This window comes from Protopterus annectens, chromosome 14.part0, assembly GCF_019279795.1.
Source record: "Protopterus annectens isolate FY-2018-M chromosome 14.part0, PAN1.0, whole genome shotgun sequence".
Lineage (NCBI taxonomy): Eukaryota > Metazoa > Chordata > Ceratodontiformes > Protopteridae > Protopterus > Protopterus annectens.
Genome location: NC_056748.1, coordinates 872,385,940 through 872,405,876, shown reverse-complemented (window position 1 = coordinate 872,405,876; position 19,937 = coordinate 872,385,940). Strand labels below are relative to the sequence as shown.

General features: G+C 42.3%; 1 protein-coding gene across 1 annotated transcript in view; it reads right to left on the bottom strand.

Annotated features, from left to right (window-relative positions):
* Positions 1-19,937, bottom strand: part of TNKS2 (tankyrase 2) — a gene marked incomplete in the record, with an annotated part of 1,900,381 nt that overhangs the window by 1,665,313 nt on the left and 215,131 nt on the right.

The window sequence follows — 19,937 nt, the reverse complement described above, 5'->3', positions numbered from 1 at the left end:
GAGATATAAAGTAAACAATGCTGCTATCCTGCACATAAGATCCAACAGTGGACTCTGCAGTTTTCTGCAAATTAAACTACTGGTGTACGAGGTGGTGCAGTGTTTGTGCGCAACACACACTCACCGAAAAATCCTGCTTTACCTGATACTTAACAGATGCAGCTTAAAGCCAATATATACTTTCTAATTAGCTAGTGAGAGTGCAAAACTACCCCAATTCCCTTCATCTAACTTCTAACAAACTGGAAGGGGCCACTAATACTAAAATTTACTAGTTCTTCTAAGCAGCTCTCAACCAAACTACTATGATGCATTAGTGCAGTTTTCAAGGGATAAACTCAAAATAAAGTATCTTGAGAAGTTCCAGGTGCCAAACAGTCATAGCATCCGCAGCAAACAAATCAAAAAGTTCACTGAAGGTGGACCACTTTTTAACTGATTTAACAGCTACAATGTTTTGAACATCTCAAATAATATGTTCCAATATTCTTACTTTCAACTTTCATAAAACCTTGCTATTTATAAGGTCAAAACCAAAGTATGTGCAGTTAAACTACATCCGCAGTCTGCTCCAAACAATTTAATATATGAAAATAAGTACAGACATGCACATTTCTCAGACTGTGCCACTGACACTGGCTAGTTTCTTGCATTTGATAACATAAAAGTAATATTTTATGCAAAATGTGATTTGAACTTTCATCACTTTAAAGTAACCTCACATTTTTAAGCATAATATCTGGCACAGCAGTAAAAGCACTATAGTTACTAAACATTATATGCAGTTCACTCCCAACTAAATTTCCTCACACACTTGGAACCATTTTCAGTAGTTAATGATCAACCAGTTGGTAAGGCTCACCAGTTGGGTGGGATGGGAGTTCTGGTTGTGGATCCAGAAGATACAACTGGGCAGTGAGTTGCAGAGACAGAGAAGGGAACCATATTTGTTTAGGCCAGAAAGGGCAAAGGAGGATGGAGACCTTGGACAGAGAAACTTTCTGCAGAATCTCTGGAATCAGGGGAAAAGGCAAAAAAAAATCCAAAATGCCACTGGCAGAGATCCTGTTGAGAGAGGACAGCCAAATAGCTCAAGGTGTTTGGTACTGGATAGAAAAACAAAGGGGTCACAGCAGAGTAAAATCTGTTGCGCTACTGTTGGACTAAGGAATCACTTGTAAAACACATCAGGCTAGATCTACTGAACCTGTCCACAATGTAGTCAATCCATTCCAGAATATGCACTATCAAAAAAGGCACAAAGAAGACACCACCTACTGCCACTCATGAACCATGAACACATTCACTTCTCATTAAATCTCCAATACTAACAGCTGTCTACCTCATTTTTCTTGCTTCCTTTTACTAACGGGATAATTTCCTTGTACTCTATTGCAACTATGTTTCTTACTCTTAAATTTCTATATTTAAATCATATGACAATGCTGCATTTATAATGCTTTTTATGCCTCTGCTCAAATGAAAACTCTGTAAAATCGACGTGTCATAATGTTGTATACCTGTAATGTTTGAATATTGTACTTAATAACTTGTATTTTACTGTGGAGCTTTCCCCCCAGGCCTCCACTGAAAAAGGGCTTTAGCTCAGTCAGACTATCGCGGTCAACAAATGTCATACTATAGATATATATATATATATATATATATATATATCTATACACATATATACATGTATGGAACAAGCTCTTTCCAACAATTATTAGCAACCCATTCTTGGATATCAAGAAGTGGATTTTGACAGTCTGCAGAGAATGTTATAGCAGTGACTTTTACTGACAATACCACAATAACAAAGACTTTTGATGACTTATAAAATTTCTAAGTATGACATTTTCAACTTTACACACTGTATCCGAAGTGAATAGTACCTTCTGGGTGGTGGTGTTACAAGTTCCCAAATGGGATGGATAAAGATGGTCACACATCTATAATGTTTTATGTCAGACATATAACGATTCTGGGATATAAGTATTTAAGACTCTTGCTGAACACATCCGAGCAAAGTTCAAAACTTAAAAATCTAAAATCAGATTGCTGAATTCTACCATTCTGAAGGAATGGCATCTCCGTCAAACTGTCTAGACATCTTGTCACTGTTACATCGAGGAAAAACAAGAAATGATATAGAGATTTATAACAGTATGAGCTCAAACAGGCTTATATTCTTATAAGTAAAGGTGGGGTTCAAGATGTTAATTCCAACAAATACTCTCAACACAGTTAACAATGGTAATTCTGTTGCATCTTTGGATGATTTTCCCCTGCTGAATGCAAGTGCGAACAATATTGTTACAAATTCTTGTGTTACCAATTCCAAATTAATAATGGTTCATAGGTTCATACTAGGCTATCTGCCCTAGGGCATTTATAAGCCTAGCCAGAATGTGTTTGGCTTTCGACACCCATTTTAAATAAATTTTGCTATGCCCTTTTTAGAGGTTAGTATACTGTGCCTCTGTCTAACAGTGACATAGAAGTGATACCCGGGGTAAACCTACTATCTCCCATCCACTCATCAAGATTCCTCTTGAAGAGAGTCAATGAGGGACTCTGCCCAACCTGGACTGGGATTTTATTCCAGAGTGAAGGGAGCCTCTGGGTTATGAATCTGCCCCTCCAGCATGTCCTATTTATTTCAGTGCTGAGGTTCAAGTCTCTCGAGCGCGTAGCTCAATGGGATTTGCATTTTCTGAGGTGCAGCATGACCATCAATTCCGGGTTGGACATGGCTTTATACGTCAGGCACAGATCGCCTCTGAGCAGGCGGTATGCCACTCAGTAGAGCTGTAGTTTCTTTAACCGGGCAGCATATGGCATCTGTTTGAGCCCTTTGATCCTCTTGGTGAGGTACCTTTGGGGTCTTTCCAGTTGCTGCAGGTGTCTGGTAAGGTACATCCCAAAAGGGGCATTGTACTCAATTATGGGCCTGATAAGGGATGAGTAAAGAGGCACGATGACCTCCACTGACCTAGATGTGAATCCCTTCATGATTAGGTGGGCTATAGAAAATGTTTTTCTAACCACTTTGGCCACGTGGTTGTCAAATGAGAGATTGCCATCAACTTGGGTCCCCAGGTCCCTAATTACTTCTTCTGTACTTAATGGATTACCACCTATGTGGTAATTTGTGGGCACTTTGTTTTTGCCAAAGGGGATGACTATACACTTTTTGGCGTTTAGCTTGAGGCCATGTCTCTGGCACCAGTTGTCTGTTTCTATGAGGCCCTTTTGGAGGATGCTTGTGTCGGCTGGAGAGTCGATTATGGTGCCCAGTTTGCAGTCATCTGCGAACTTGGTCAGCCACAGTCCTTCCGTGTTGGCCTGTACCTCCGAGAAATATATACCGAACAAGAGAGATACAGGACTGAGCCTTGTGGGACGCCACTTGTAACTGGTTTGGAGTCTGACATGGCTCCAGCAATTCTAACCATGTGGGTACTGTCCTTGAGCCAGTTTACAGCCCATCTAGTGACATAGGGGTTTATATTTAAGCTGGTGAGCTTATCTATAATGCCCGAGTGGGCTACTGTATCGAAGGCTTTTGCAAGGTCCAGGTAGGCTGTGTGGACCACCTTCCCCTCGTCAATGGCCTCGTTTCAAAGAAATCGACCTGGTTTAAGAGGCAGGATCTGCCCTTAAAGCCGAACTGGGTAGGATCCAGTGTCTGTAGGTCCCCAATATCTTCATTTATGAGGTCCATGATGATCCTTTCCATAGCTTTGCAGACCAAGCTAGTCAGGCTTATGAGGTGATAGTTTCCAGGATCCGTTGAGGCACCACCTTTGTGGAGAGGGACCACTGTTGCTGTACGCCACTCTTTGGGTACATATCCTGTAGTAAGGCTGAGATTGAACAGTAGTTTTATGTTTGGGTTTAGCTCTTCTTGGAGTTCATGTAAGACGCAGCCCGGGACACCGTCTGGTCCCATTGATGCTGTGTTTTTTGCTTTGGAGAGGGCAGCTCTTACCTGAGCATCTGAGATGTCAGGGGGGGCAGCACTCTGCTGGGATAGATATTTGTCCTTTTGGTGGGGAGGGGGGGGGGGGGGAGTTTGCACTGAACCTGTCAGCCAGGATGTTGGCAATGTCTGTGGGTTCGATGTATTTTTTGTCATTTTGGACTAATTCTGAACATATCTGGGAATTCCCACCCAGGTTCCTAACATAACTAAAGAAAGCCTTGTGATTATCCTTAGTGTCCTGTGCAATTTTTCTCTCGAAGCTGGCCTTAGATGATTTTATGAGTGCTCGTAGTTTTTTGCTAATACTGATCAGAGATGCCTTCCCTTTTTGGGATATTGCTCTATCATGTAGTAGCTTCCTCCTTCTATTGTATAGTTTGTTTATGGCTGGGGTCCACCAGACAGGACGTCTGCATTTGGAGGATTGGGTCTTGGTTTTATTTGGGATTGCATGATCCATGCATTCCTGAAGGTGTTCATAGAATGCGTTTATAAAGGATTCTGCAGTCTGGGCTGTATTTTCCACAGGCTCGGGGGCTTTGAAGGATTCCACCTCGGTTTTGAGAAGTGTGAAATTTGCTTTAGAGAAGTTTTTCACTGTGGTTTTCTCGGCAGGGGTGGGGTCGGGATGTGAATATCCAGTGAGATTAGTTTATGGTCTGATCTTGCCAGTGAGGGATACACTTCTAGTCTGGAGCATAGAGTCCCCATGTTGGTGATGATCAGGTCCAGTATGTTTTCCCCTCTTGTGGGAGTGGTAACAAGTTGTTCCATAGCATTTGAGTTTATAAATTCTAGGAACCTTTGGGCTAGGGTGTTGGAGCTAGAGTAATGCTCCCAGTCTAAGTTTGGGTAGTTGAAGTCGCCCAATATAATGGTGTTTGGAGAGACCTTCATATTTTCCAGTGTTCTCAGGAAGGCCGAGTGAGGTTCCTAGGTTTGGGAGGGTGGTCTGTAGCAGGCTATAAACTGGAAGGCAGTTTTACCCACTGTTAGTTGCACATGGATAGTCTCTGATGCTTCGTGCTGTGCCACCAACCTGGAGGTGTGGGTATCTTTGACGAATATTGATACTCCCCCTCCTTTTGTGGTTTGGTCCAAGTTTTGAGGCCGAAAAGCATGGTATGAGGTATAACCTGGTAGTGCTGGGGTGCTCTCGGGAGCCTTGAACCAGGTTTCTGTTACTGCACAGATATCGATGTTCTCCATGCTAAGGAGAGTTTCAAGTGCGTGCATCTTGAGGTTTAGACTTCTGGCGTTGAGTAGCATTACTCTTAGTTTCTTATCCCTTGTGATACCTATGGAGGTGGGTTTGTCTTTGAGCCTTGCCTAAAAAAGGCACTATGGGGGAAGCAAGAGCCTTTGCCAATATCCGAAAGCCCAGGGGTGACAGGTGCAAGCTGTCCCTAGCGAAGCATCGTGGCTTGTCGAGCATGTCATCCCAGGCTGACAGGCATTGGATCCCCTTTAAATGACACCAATACTTAAGCCAATTGTTGAAATTGATCATCTTGTCTTCATATTGTGGCATCATTCTTGGTGAGGGTAAGATGCTACTCAAGGTCAGGGTCATACCGGCCTATGCTACATGCTCAGAGAGCTCCTCTATGTCTCTTTTCATGTAGTCCAGGGAGGTACATCTCAGATCATTCACACCAGCATGGACAATGACAGAGTCATATTTGTATTTGCCTTGGCGTGACCTGAGTGCTTGTGTTATGTGGCGGATCCTAGCGCCCGACAGGCAGCTCACCGTGACCTTCTCCTTATTCAGCCTGGTGAGCAGAACGTCAGTGTGCCTGACGATAGAGTCACCTATTACAAGTGTATCAGGTGTGTTGTTTAGCCTTAAGGGCTGTGCCTGTTCGGCACACTGGCTTTGTGAGCTATGTGTTGCACGTGTTTTGTTTTGGGGTAGCGGTTGCTTGGGTGTCTGCTTTGGAGGTCTCTGCTGCTTAGGCAGATTTTTATTTAGAGCCTCCGAGTATGTTTATGTGTTTGGTTTGCTGTCGTGGTAGGTCTATGTGAGACTGGAATTGCAGTGAGTGTGGTTTCCTTCTCCTCCTGACTGGTTACGCCAGTACTAAGTTGAGAGAGCTTAGCCTCCAGTTTGGCTATATGGTTGCATCTCTCACATGTGTTGGAATTTGTTGAGAGGAGGAGAGGGCTGTCTGTGTACATAAGGCAGTTGTAACATTGCCTCAAGATTCCCAGATTCACCAGCTGGACCGGAGAGGAGATTGACAACTGACCTTTGGACATGCTAGAATAGTATTGTGAATTCCTTTACAACTGAAAAAAGGGCCAATGGGGAAGAAGGTACTCAAGGGGAGTTTGTGAGGGTGCAGTGCTTTAAATTTTTTAGTGCTGACTTATATAATTGCTTTAGTGAGCAAGTGCCAGGTAACTTAAATGCAATGCGTTACAGGTAACTTAAATGCAAAAACGACAAACAGTAACTTTCTTTCAAGTGAAGCAAGGAAATAAGTACAGTAAGCAATGCAGATACCACTAGGGATCCACAGAAGCGCTGAAAAGCCGCGTTTTAGGTGGAATTAGCGTTTCAAGGAAATAAGCATACAAACAAAGCTAGATTCAGCAGTCCTGGATCTAGTCTATGCTACAGCAAACAAGGTGTACCAATTTCAGTAAGAAACAGTTCAGATATGCAGGCACTATAAGCCTTTAACCAGAAATTCCCAGCTCAGAAGGGCAGAGTCCAGCCTCTCCTCCCACAAGAGTGCAGACCACGAACCTTCTTAATGTAAAATAACTGGCCCGAAGCCCAAGTGCTTAAACCAGAACTAATACACTTTTAGAATAACAGACACTGAGCCCTCAATCAGCAGTTCCCAACTTAGAAGGATGCAAGCTACCTGTCCTGCCACCACAGTGCAGGCCACAAACCTTCCTAATGTAAAACAACTGGTTTGAAGCCCAAGTGCTTAAACTAAAAGGCTTAGAATGAGTTACACCAAGCAGTAATAAATACAATTGAGTACTATTAAGATGACGCAAAAGCAAAATAAAGTGGGAAGAAACACAAATACAGTAAAAGCAGATAAAAAAAAAAAAAAATTTGAGTGAGCAAATGAGATGGGCCCAGGAGTTACAGGACAGAAACAAGTGCAAATGCAGGCCTTCAAATCAGAAAGTATTAGTTGATGAATAAACAATGCAGTTTTGAATCAAACCACTATGAATGATTTTTTTATACGTGGGGAGAGGAAAAGTACAGTTTTGTACCTACCATAAATGTAGATGTTAAGAGTGTTCACACTGCTGCAGTCATTACACTTGGGTTATCCTGCCGTCAGGTGGTCCCGCAGTCAGCCTGAGCTCCAAAGTTTTGGTCCGGCATCGGTTGCTGTCGTTTCTTCCATGACGTCAGTGCGCCAGGGGTATATAAGATGCACCAGACTTTCTTGTCCCAGATGTCGGGTGCCCCCAAGTAGGAAGGCAATACATATTGCTAATCAAAAATATACATGTAAAATAAAAACAATAGCTTCAGTTACCAGCAAATACACCCCAAAGGTTGTATAGGATAGAAAGGTATAGATAAGTCCAGCTAGTTCAGGGGGATGAAGGGAGGGTAACTTGGACTGCAGCATCATTCATCGTGTTACACTGCTGCAGTCATTACACTTGGGTAGAATCCCAAAGCTGAGGTTGGGTGGCAAAGCCTGTTCTGGATTTAGAGTAGAAAGGCAGATGGTAATGTTTGGTAAAGGTGTACACTGAACTCCAAGTTGCAGCCTCCAAAATTTCCTTGGTAGGTACTCCTCTGAGAAAGGATGTTGAAGTGGCTGTTGCCCTGGTGGAATGTGGCCTAATGTTATTTGGGACTGATTTTCCATGCTGTGTGTAGCAGTACCGAATACAGTGTCCTATCCATTTGGATATAGTCTGCTTTGAGATAGCCTTGCCATGTGATCCTGCAGCACATGCTACAAACAGTTGCTCAGTTTTCCTGAAAGCCTTTGTTTTGTCCAAGTAGAAGCGTAGCTGCCTGTGTATGTCCAAAGAAGGCAGAAGTTTCTCCCCTTTATTCTGGAGGTTTGGATAAAAGGTTGGCAAATGGATGGTTTGGTTAAGAGCCACACTAGATACCACCTTTGGCATAAAGGTAGGGTTTGTCCTTAAAGATACCCTGTCCTGATGAAAAATTATAAAAGGTTCCACTGCCATTAGTGCCTGTAGCTCTGAAACTCTTCGTGCTGAAGTTACTGCCAGGAGCAGAGCTGTTTTTCATGATAAAAATTTTTGATCGGCTGTACTGGCTGGCTCAAAAGGTGGTAGTGTCAGTTTTTCCAAAACGAAGTTGAGGTTCCAAGTTGGTGTTGGTGCTCTCCAGGGCGGGCTTATGTTTTCAGCCCCTCTGAGGTACTGCTTTAACAAGGGATGACAGAATAAAGGAGGATCCGTGTTGTAATGTGCTGAAATGGCAAAGGCGTGGATCTTAATTGATGAGAAGGATAGGCCTCTGTCCAGCATCTCAGTTAAGTATTGTAAAATCTGAGGAATGTTTGGAACAAGAGGGTCAAGGTTTTGAGCCTGGTTCCAGGCGCAGAATCTTTTCTCAGGTGTCGGCCGACCGGCACTTGCGAACTGCTTCTGCTTCGGGCACCGCGCGGCAAGAAAGACTGAAGAAAATGGCGTTGGATGCCTCTGATATACTCCTGGTGCTCTAACGTCAGGGAAGAAGCGACAGCAACCGACGCTGGACCAAGACTTTGGAATTCTGGCCGACTGCAGGACCGCCTGATGGCAGGATAACCCAAGTGTGATGACTGCAGCAGGGTAACACGATGAACATCTGATCAGAGGAGTCATAGTCTGTATCCTGCCTAGGCCTTTTCTCAGGAGGGGGATGGGAACCCCTGATTAGAGTAATGAGGTCTTCAGCCATTTTGAGCATCTGTTTCTTAGGCATGGAGGACTGTCCAGGAGAATGCTGTACTTGTTTCTTTGTCTTTAATGGTACCTTTGTCTTGGCTGTTGTCTTAATGGTAAGTTGTGAAGGTCTGAAGGTCTGAAAATACCCTCAGAAGCCGATGCCTGCTCAGCGGCTCTAGACCCATCTGAGGGATTAGTTTCCGTAGGCCCAATACCTTGAGTTTCCAGAGGACTAGATGTCTCCACGTGGGAGTCGGTAGCAGCCTGTGGCTCTGAGGTAGCGGGTGTCAGGGGCTGCGAAAGCGCCTCATTGAGAACAGACGAACCGGCGACTGGCCTAGAAGAGGTTTCGTCATCTGTTTTGGACCTCGGATGCCTGTCTTTATCCTTGTCTTTGCGTTTTTCGTTATTGAGGTAGTCGGCTGATCAGACGGCATCGTATAATTGAAGCTTCGGCCAAAGTAGTGCAAAACAAAATCAAAACGTCTTTTTATAGTGCGTTTGTTAAATCTAGCAAAAAAATGACAACTAGTGACGTCGTGATTAGGGCCTAGGCATGGAATACAGTAAGAGTGGAAGTCCTTATGAGGTATTTGCTTCCCACAAGAAATACAATTATTAACTTTTTCTGACATCGGTCCGAGGCAAGAAAAAAGTTTCCCCAACGGGATACTTGGCTTTATTGAAGACTTCGGATCTGAAATTCGACTTCGAAAATCTCAGGAGTCGGCCGACCGGCACTTGCGAACTGCTTCTGCTTCGGGCACCGCGCGGCAAGAAAGACTGGAGAAAATGGCGTTGGGTGCATCTTATATACCCCTGGCGCACTGACGTCAGGGAAGAAGCGACAGCAACCGATGCCGGACCAAGACTTTGGAACTCGGGCCAACTGCGGGACCGCCTGACGGCAGGATAACCCAAGTGTAATGACTGCAGCAGTGTAACACGATGAACATCAGCAGAGCGCCGACAGGAAGTGTCAGGCGAGGAATCGATGCTAAAACATCAAATGGAGGACTTTAATATTGACTGTTCCATTCTTAATTGGTCTAATGCTGAGCTTTCTGAAAGCCATCAGAGTTTCCTTACAAAAAGCTTCTCTTTAATACCAGCAAAATGTGCTAATCTAACCAAAGTGTTGCCTGACATTTGGTTATTAAGAAAATAGAACCTTAAACATATTCTGAATGATGTGTCTGCTTCTGGTTTAAGTGAAACCAATATTTTGAGGAAGAGTACATAATCCTACACTCCACAATACTCAGTGTTTTTTTTTTTAAAGTTTGCAATCCTGACAGAGATTTACTGTTGCGCAAAAAATTGTATAATTTGACTTCATTGGAAACCGAAGCCCTTAGAGAGCTTAGTAATAATCTTCATTTTAGAATAATGAAAACAGATAAGGGGACTGGCATGGTAGTAATGGAACAAGCCACTTTTGTATTCAAAATGGATATGTCTTTATGTGATTGTGAGTTTTATAAAATTATACCTTTACATGATGTACACAAAAAATGTAAATTTATAGCTTCATAGGTGTGTACTGGGCTAATGGCCCTGGAGCCTTTACAAGCCTAGCTCACAGGATTACCCTGGCATCGTACCACCCAACCTTATTTCCCAGTGCCTCTGTCGAGTAGAGCCAATGGAGTGTTTTTATTTGTATAAATACAACAGGATTGCATTGCTGTGCATGAATATAATTTTATGTTGATAGAACATCCTAGTTTGGGGAAGCTTTCTGGCATTCCAAAGATGAAAAAGGATCAGTTAGATCCCTCTTTTAGGCATACAGTTTCTTCCAAAAACACAAACTGAAAAAACTAAGTTTTATTTGAAGGACTTCTGGTTGCTTCTCAATGAACTTTTTACATACAAAGTTTCACAGTCAGATAATTATTTATTGGGACATAGAATCACTGTATACCAGGATTCCCCATACACAAGGGCTTGAATTTACTAGAAATGTTCACTGTACTGTAAGTATACTTTCATTGAAAATCTAACAGCTAACACCTTATGCGATTTAATTGAGTTAGTATTAGATTTTTTTTTTCATTAAACATGAAGGCATAGCAATGGGCTCCAAAATGGCTCCAGTCTAGGCTAAATATACAGTGCAATAAAAAAGTATCCCCCCCCCCCCCCGTCCTGACTTCTTTTTTTTTTCATGGTTTGTCAAACTTAAAATGTTTCAGATCATCAAACAAATGTAAATATTAGACAAAGATAACCCAAGTAAACACAAAATGCAGTTTTTAAGTGATGATTTTATTTATTAAGGAAAACAACATATCCAAACCTACATGGCCCTACGTAAAAAAAGTAATTGCCCCCTAAACCCAATAACTGGTTGTGCCACCCTTAGCAGCAGCAACTGCAATCAAGCATTTGCAATAACTGGCAAGGAGTCTTTCACATCATTGTTGAGGAATTTTGGCCCACTCTTCTTTGCAGAATTGTTTTAATTCAGCCATATTGGAGGGTTTCTGAGCATTAACTGCCTTTTTAAGGTCGTGCCTCAGCATCTCAATTGGATTCAAGTCCAGACTTTGACTAGGCCACTCCAAAACCTTCATTTTTATTTTTTTTTAGCCAGAGGTGGACTTGCTGGTGTGTTATGGATCACTGTCCTGCTGCAGAACCCAAGTGCGCCTCAGCTTGAGGTCATGAACTGATGGCCAGACATTCTCTTTCAGGATTTTTTGGTAGAGAACATAATTCATGGTTCTATCAATCACAGCAAGTCATCCAGGTTCAGAAGCAGCAAAGCAGCCCCAAACCATCACACTACCACCACCATGTTTCACTGCTGGCATGATGTTCTTTTTCTGAAATGCTGTGTTAATTTTACGCCAGATGTAACGGGACGCACACCTCCCAAAACGTTCAACTTTTGTTTAGTCAGTCCACCGAATATTTTCCAAACGTCTTGGGGATCTTCAGGATGTTTTTTGGCAAAAGTGAGACGAGCCTTTATGTTCTTTTTGGTCAGCAGCGGTTTTTGCCTTGGAACTCTGCCACGCATGCAATTTTTCCTCAGTCTATTAATTATGGTTGAGTCATGAAGACTGACCTTAACTGAGACAAGTAAGCCCTGCAGTTATTCAGATGTTGTTCTGGGTTCTTTTGTGACTTCTTGGATAAGTCATCGCTGCACTCTTGGGGTAAATTTTGTAGGCCGGCCACTCCTGGGAAGGTTCACCACTTTTCCATGTTTTCTCTGTTTGTGGATAATGGCGCACACTGTGGTTCGCTGGAGTCCCAAAGCTTTAGACATGGCTTTGTAACCTTTTACTGTTTCTCATCTGTTCCAGAATTTCTTTAGCTCGCAGCATGAATTTCTTCCTTTTTGGGATCTTTTGGCCTACTTCACTTTGTCTGACAGGTTCTATTCAAGTGATCTCTTGATTCAACAGGTCCGGCAGTAATCAGGCCTGGCTGTGGCTAGTGAAATTGAACTCAACTTTCCAAAAATGTGATTAACCACAGTTACTTCATGATTTAACAGGGGAGGGGGGTAATTACTTTTTCACATAGGGCTATGTAGGTTTTTTTTCCTTAAATAAAGTCATCACTTTAAAAACTGCATTCCTTCTTTGTTTACTTGGGTTTTCTTTGTCTAATGTTTAAATTTGTTTGATGATCTGAAACATTTAAGTGTGGCGCACATGCAAAACAAGGAAGGGGGCAAATACTTTTTCATTGCACTGTAGTACTCAGCACATGGGAGGCAGAATTTCTTACAAAAATAAAAGGGTTTCAAAATAGAAACTAAGAGACATATCGATGATACATTTTTATTTGGCAGGGTACAAAAAACAAACTGCATTCTTGTTTGTTGGAACTAGCACACAGTATAGAATTTTTAAGATGTTCTGTGTGTGTGTGTGTGTGTGTGTGTGTGTGTGTGTGTGTGTGTGTGTGTGTAGTGTAGAAGTTACAACTTTGAATTTCGCGCTTCTGGGTTTTCGATTTTTTAGTATTTCCACTTTATGGGCTCGTGATTCTGAAATTCGATACGTCAGAATTTCGAGCATGTAAAGAATCCACATATACATACACACAAACATACATACTACATATTTTATATAATGTGTGAATGGGTGTGCCTTCTTTGAAAGCTGGGCGTTGGGCTGGCACCTTGGCACCGTAAAAATCTACTGCCAATCATTAGCAGACCGGAGTTCCGCTGTGGCGACCCTAACCAGGAAAAGCCAAAAGATATTACTTACGTGTGTGTGTGTGTGTGTGTGTGTGTGTGTGTGTATATATATATACACATACACACACACACGCATATATATATATATATATATATATAGATATATATATATATAGATATATATATATATATATATATATACACACATATATATACATATATATATATACACACACACACACACACACACACATATACATATAAACACACACACACACACACACACATATACATATAAACACACACACACACACATATATATATATATATATATATATATATATCTATATACACACACAGATATATACACACGTGGTGCTGCGGTAGCATTGTCGCCTCATAGCAAGACATTGACCTGTTCGATTCTCAGCTAGAGCGTCTTCTGTGTGGAGGCATACGTGAATGGGGCGTGCCTTCGTTGAAGGTTGTGCGTCAGGGCTGGTAACCTGGTACGTAAAAATCCACTACCAATCATTAGCGGACCGGAGTTCATCTGTGGCGACCCTTAACCGGGAAAAGCCGAAAGACACAAACACATTCTATATACATATATGTTATACACATATATAAACACACACACACACACACACACACACACACACACACACACACACACACACACACACACATGCTTGTACACATTTATATGTATATACACATATATAAACACACACATACTGCTACAAGTGCTCAAGTATTGGTAACCCCAAGCTGCTTTTTAATGGCATGAACAAGTTTAAATGGATAACTGGGAGTATAAACAGTGTCATAATATTTTACTGTGGGGATTTAGGCTGGATGGCATTATGCAGTCAGGAACACGAGGCATAAATAAGAAAATAAATGACCATCTCATTAAATAAGTTGGAATACTGAAGTCCATACAGATGGGCTCAAAAGGGATAAAGTATTTACAAATTTGCACCAGCAAAATCAATATAAATATTGCAGGAAAAACACATTTAGTGAAGGAAGAACACATGCTCTAAGGACGAAAATTTAAATTGGGCTACCATGCAGAAAGATGGCAGGCAGGACAGGAGTAGTAACGCGAGAGCACCGCTAGTTGCTGAATATTTAAAGATGTCTATGGAAGATGCATGTTACTCAGAGGCAAGCAAATGTTTATATTCCCCAAATGCCAAGCTAACAAAATAAATATAGCAAGGGAAGTAATGCATCATATCAACAAGAAATGTTGATAGCAGCAGTAGAGTGACATCACAGCACCAAAAGAGAAGATGTAAGTTGAGGGTCCAGGAGTTAACTAAGGTCATATGCGAGGAAGATTTTGAATATATTTATTAAACTCCATGGTTTAGTGAATGTAACTCACCACCTAAAAGAACTTGTTACTAGGGGAGACATTTTTCCTAGGTTAAGCAGAACATACATTTTACAGGAGCATGAAGTTCTGATCCAAATGTCAAGCACTCACCCAAGAAAACTTTTGGATTGATCACCAATACAAATTAATGTTTAGTTACCTGTAGAAAGAAAAAAAAAACTAGTGCAAGGCAATAACATTTCTCTATGTACTGCTTTTGCTAAATGAAATGTTGAGTCGTACAAGACCTAGACCTATTCACCGGCACAGAGGGGGTGGAAGGACAGTAACTTACACAAATTGTGGGACAAATTAAATACAAAACTGGGAAGGGAAATGAAAAAAAAAAGAAAGAAAGAGAGAAAGGGAGAGATGCTATAAACATCTTTCTCAATTATCCTGACTTCCGCAGAATGTCCAGATTTATGGCACATATTTTTGGTCTATTCCTCATAAAATGTGTTTTTTTGACAAATCACTGGGATGACCCGAGGACTAAAGTCATGAAACAATGACATACATATGACTTTCAGACTTCAAATCCTTCAGAATATGTATTTTAAAACAAACCCTGTTACTGTAGCAAATCTCTTAAGTTTATAAGAGCAATATTTAAAGTATGTCCCTATTTTGGGGCCTTTCTTCCCCCATTTCGTTGGGCTTTGTCCAGATTTCTTGCACTAAGTGTTTGAGAAGTATGGGTGTAACGCATACCAAAGGTTCATGAAGACTAGAGAGAGAGGAAATTCTCTTTAAAGCAACAAGACAAGTGAAACAGAAAGAAAGAGAATTGAAGGCTTCTGAAGAAAAGCAGGAGGGCTATTTGATGGATTCTTTAGAGGAAGCAGGCTGCCTTGAGGCTCGCTTACTTTGAGAACTGTCAAAACTGCAAAAATACCTTGCATAAAAGCTGAACCAGCATATGGTCAAAAGATGTTTTCAAGTTAAAAGATAATAAATGCACAGTGACTTCATATCTAGCCAGGGAAAATAAAGTATCTTCATGGAATATTGTAAGGAATTATATTAAAGGCTGGGAAAGAGGTGAACCCTGGTAAATTAGTATGCAAAGGTTCATGCAGGACACAGCAATTACTAAACTGAATAAAGCAGCAAAAAAGAAAAACTTGTTTGATCCAGATAACTAGGGAAAAGATCTTAGAAATGAAAAATTAGCCAACTGGAAAAATAGCACCAGAACTTGATGACTTCTCAGTACAGTTCTGGAAAGAGCCTAAACACAAGATATTAGATAAAGGGATGCCAAATCTGCATTAAAATTCTTATGGGCAGAGTGGTCTCACCATCGTGGAAAAGGGCAGTTATAAAAGTAATCCCAAAACCAGGTAAAGAATCCAGCAACCCTGAATCCTACAGACCAATTATCATTTTTAAACCATGATTAAAAAAGTATTAATGTCCATACTAGCAAGAAGACTAGCAGACTTTCTCCTAAGATAAATGAATCTAGAGCAATGTAGGTTTATTAGAGGCATGCAAACCTTGGACATCATAAACACTAACATGATTCACCATGAGGTTTAGGTAACAACTATCCCACGACTAGCCAACTTAGGTACAGAAAAAGCATTCAGTAGGGTACACTGGGATTTCTTGCGGTTAGTACTGGGTTGGCTGGAGATGCCAAGTCAATTCATAGCACTGATTAGGGAACTCTACAAAGACTCAGTAGCTATAGTGAAATTGTGGGTGTGGGTCTACAGTGTCCCCAGAATTTAAGATATGAAGACCTCAAACCAATTCTTTTTGCCCTTACTTAAAATCGCCGACAAAATTAAGTGGGTTTTAACTGTACAGTACCAAACAGAAGTTAGTAAAGTAAGTAAACAATGCAATTTATTTGTCTGGCCCTGACAAGGTCATACCAAATTTACTTTGGGGTGCTTTGGAGGTCTGAGATAATTTCAGTTTATAAACGAGAGCAAAACGAAAAACATTTCAGTAGGTTATGCACCACCACAGTACTTAGTGTGACACCATCGTTCTTTAGAGGCATAACAGTTGAGATATTTAGGGATATGGATTACAGGAAAAGCTAACTATTCTCCTAAGGAAACCTGGAAGTAAGTCAAGGAAAGGGTGTTGTTTTATTTGAAGAAACACAGCATGATGGTATTAAACAGCAAATAAGGTGCAGGCTATAATGATGATTACTGCCCATCTGATAATACACAAGAAAGTACAGTTGCGTACACTTACCATAAACGTAGATATTGAGTGTATTCATTGCAGTCATTACATTTGAGTTATCTGCTGCAGGTAGCCCTCAGCTGGCCTGAATACCAGAGTCTTTGATTCCTGTGTCGGATGCTGTCCCTTCTTCCATACAGTCAGGTCGTCAGGGGTATAAAACATGCAACTGATGCCATTACATCAGTTTTTCTTGCCCCAGATGTCAGGTGCCCCATAATGGGAAGCAATTATATGTTATGTTACACCTCCAACAAAAAGCAAATACACCCAACAAGAAGGAAAGGTAGAGCCAAGAGAAGTCAGGGGGCTGGAGGGAGGATAACCAGGATTGCAACAGTGAATACACTCAAACATCTACATTTATGGTAAGTGTACACAACTGTACTATGTTCTTCGTGTTTCACTGTTGCAGTCATTATATTTAGGTGGAATCCCAAAGCTAAGGAAGGGAGGAGGAAGTAAAAGAGCATTAGAACCAGGTATTAAGCCCTGCAATACTGCAGTGGCAAAACCAGCTCTGGATTTAGAAAAAATAGGCATGTGGTAATGCTTGGTGAAAGTATGAACAGAGCTCCAGAGCTCCAGGTAACATCTTCTAGGATGTCCCCGGTAGGGTCCCCTCTGAAAAAGGCAGTAGAGGTAGATGCAGCCCTGGTGGAATGTGATCTTATCCCCTGTGGGGTAGGTTTTCCATGGTGCTTATAGCAGAAATGAATGCAACGGGCTAACCACTTAGAAATGGTTTGCTTTGAAATGGCCTTCCCCTCTGCTCTTGCAGCAAAGCCATCTAGCAGCTGTTCAGATTTTCTGAGAGGCTTAGTCCTGTCCAAAAAAACATCTAAGTTGTCTGTGCCCGTCCAAAGAGTGCAGAATTTGTTCTCCTTTGTTTTGTGGATTAGGAAAAAAGGTAGGCAAATGAACGGACTGATTTAGGGCTACATTAGACACCACCTTGGGCATAAAGGAAGAATTGGTCCTGGGGGAAACCTGTCTGCATGGAAGATAATGAAGGGCTCCACTGCCAGGAGGGCCTGTAATTCAGACACTCTTCTTGCTGAAGTGATGGCTAGAAGGAAGGCTGTTTTCCAAGAAAGGAATTTCAACTCTGCAGTTGCAGCTGGTTCAAATGGAGGGAGAGTGAGCTTTTCCAATACAAAGTTAAGATCCCAGGCAGGAGTAGGGGCTCGCCAGGGGTGGGGTCTTAAATTTTTAGCCCCTCTGAGGAATTACTTTAACAGGGGGTGAGAGAAGAGGGGTGGTTCAGTATTATAATGTGTTGAAATTGGAGAGGCATGAATTTTGATCGACGAGAAGGCTAGGCCCTTGTGGAGCACTTCTGTTAAGTACTAAAGAATATGAGGTAAACTGGGCACCGTAGTACCCATACCCTGGGTCTGGCTCCAGGAACAGTACCTTTTCCACTTTTCAGCATAGGACTTTCTAGTACTAGGTCTCCTAGCTTCCAGAATGACCTCTAGCACTTGCTTAGTGAGGGATGCTATTGGAGAGCTCAAGGAATTAGCCAGGCTGCAAGGTTCAGGGGTTGAAGCTGAGGGTGCAGAAACTGGCCCGCCTGCTGGGACAGCAGGGAAGGTGTCCGAGGTAGGTGCCATGGATCTAGCAGTATCATGCTGCGCAAGAAAAGGTACCAGTGCTGGCGAGGCCAGTCTGGTGCAATAAGAACTGCCCTTGGTTTGTCCTGTTTGATCTTTAGCAGAACCTTCGAGAGGACAGGCAGAGGGGGAAAGGCATAAACAGAGAGGCTTCCCCAGGTGAAGGACAGGGCATCCACTTTCCAAGTTTGACTGTGGCGACTCCTTGTGCAGAATTTGTCCAATTGGTAGTTCTGGGGGGAGGCAAACCGTTCCATCTCTGGAGTCCCCCATTTGTTCCTCAAGAAGTTGAATATTTTTGGTTCCAGTTTCCATTCAAGCGAGTCCGTGAGATTTCTGCTTAGGCCGTCTGCCAGTGAATTTAGCTTGCCTGGCAGGAATTGAGCCTGTAGGTGCACTTGGTAGCTCAAGACTGTGTTCCACAAAGCCATGGCTAGTCTGCAGAGAGGGTACGAGTGGGTTTCCCCCTGCTTGTTTATGTACCACATAACTGTGGTGTTGTCTGTCTTTACCAATTGTCCTGGAAGGATGTGGTCCTTGAAGGCGGTCAGGGAATTCTGTACAGCTAACATTTCATTTTGGTTGATATGCAGGTGCATCTGACTCTGGTTCTATTTGCCCTGAATGCACTGACCGGCCAAGTGAGCCCCCCATGCATAGTCTGATGCATCTGTAGTCAGGGTTTGGGCGGCAGGGGCTACATTGAAAGGGAGCCCCTTGTTGAGGTGGCAGGCCTCTGCCCACCAAAGGAACTCTGTCTTTATACAAGGAATGACAGCAATCATTCTTTCCAGGTCCTGAGAATGTTGCCACCATAGGCTTTTTAGATACCACTGTAGTTTCCTCATATGCAGTCTTGCATATGGAATTAGAAAAATGCAAGAGGCCATGAACCCTAGGGCTTGCAAAATTTTCCTTGCAGATAGCTGGGTCTTTGTGGCCAGTAGTTTGAAGTAGGCTGTCACACAAACTTGTTTCTCTGGTGTGAGGTAAGCCATCTGGGAAGTTGTGTTCAAGCATGCTCCCAGGAATACAATCTGTTGGCAGGGTATCAGATAAGATTTCTTTTCGTTTATGGTGTACCCCAGTGAGGTTAGACATTTCTTTACAAATGCTAGATGTTTTAATAGCATGTCCTGGCTTTCTGAATTAGACAATCGTCCAGGTATGGGTATATCTTTTAGTTATGTACTTACCATAACTTTAGATGTTTGGGATCCATCTCGCCTACATTCTGTACTGATGGGCTCAGAGCCGATCCTCGGCTCCGACTCGGCACGCTATGCTATAGAGCGAAGCCTCTTATAGGCTGAGCTATTCTCTATCCCAGGATGCACCACCACTACTTCCCCAGATCTTGTTTGTCCGCACTCATGCACACACACAACTGTTTATATAACACTGCCAGATGTTTCAAGATGAAACAATAGAATTCGGACCGTCCGATCTCTTCTGATCTCCAAGGCAGGGGGAAGGAGGGTGGGTTATTAGGAATGTGCTGAGATGGATCCCAAACATCTAAAGTTATGGTAAGTACATAACTAAAAGATGTTATGTGATCCTATCTCGCCTACATTCTGTACTGATGGGACAGCGTCCCTAGCACCTAATTCCTGGGTGGCTCACTGGAAAACACTCCTGAGCACTGTGGAACCAAATGAAGCTCGCCCCCGAGAT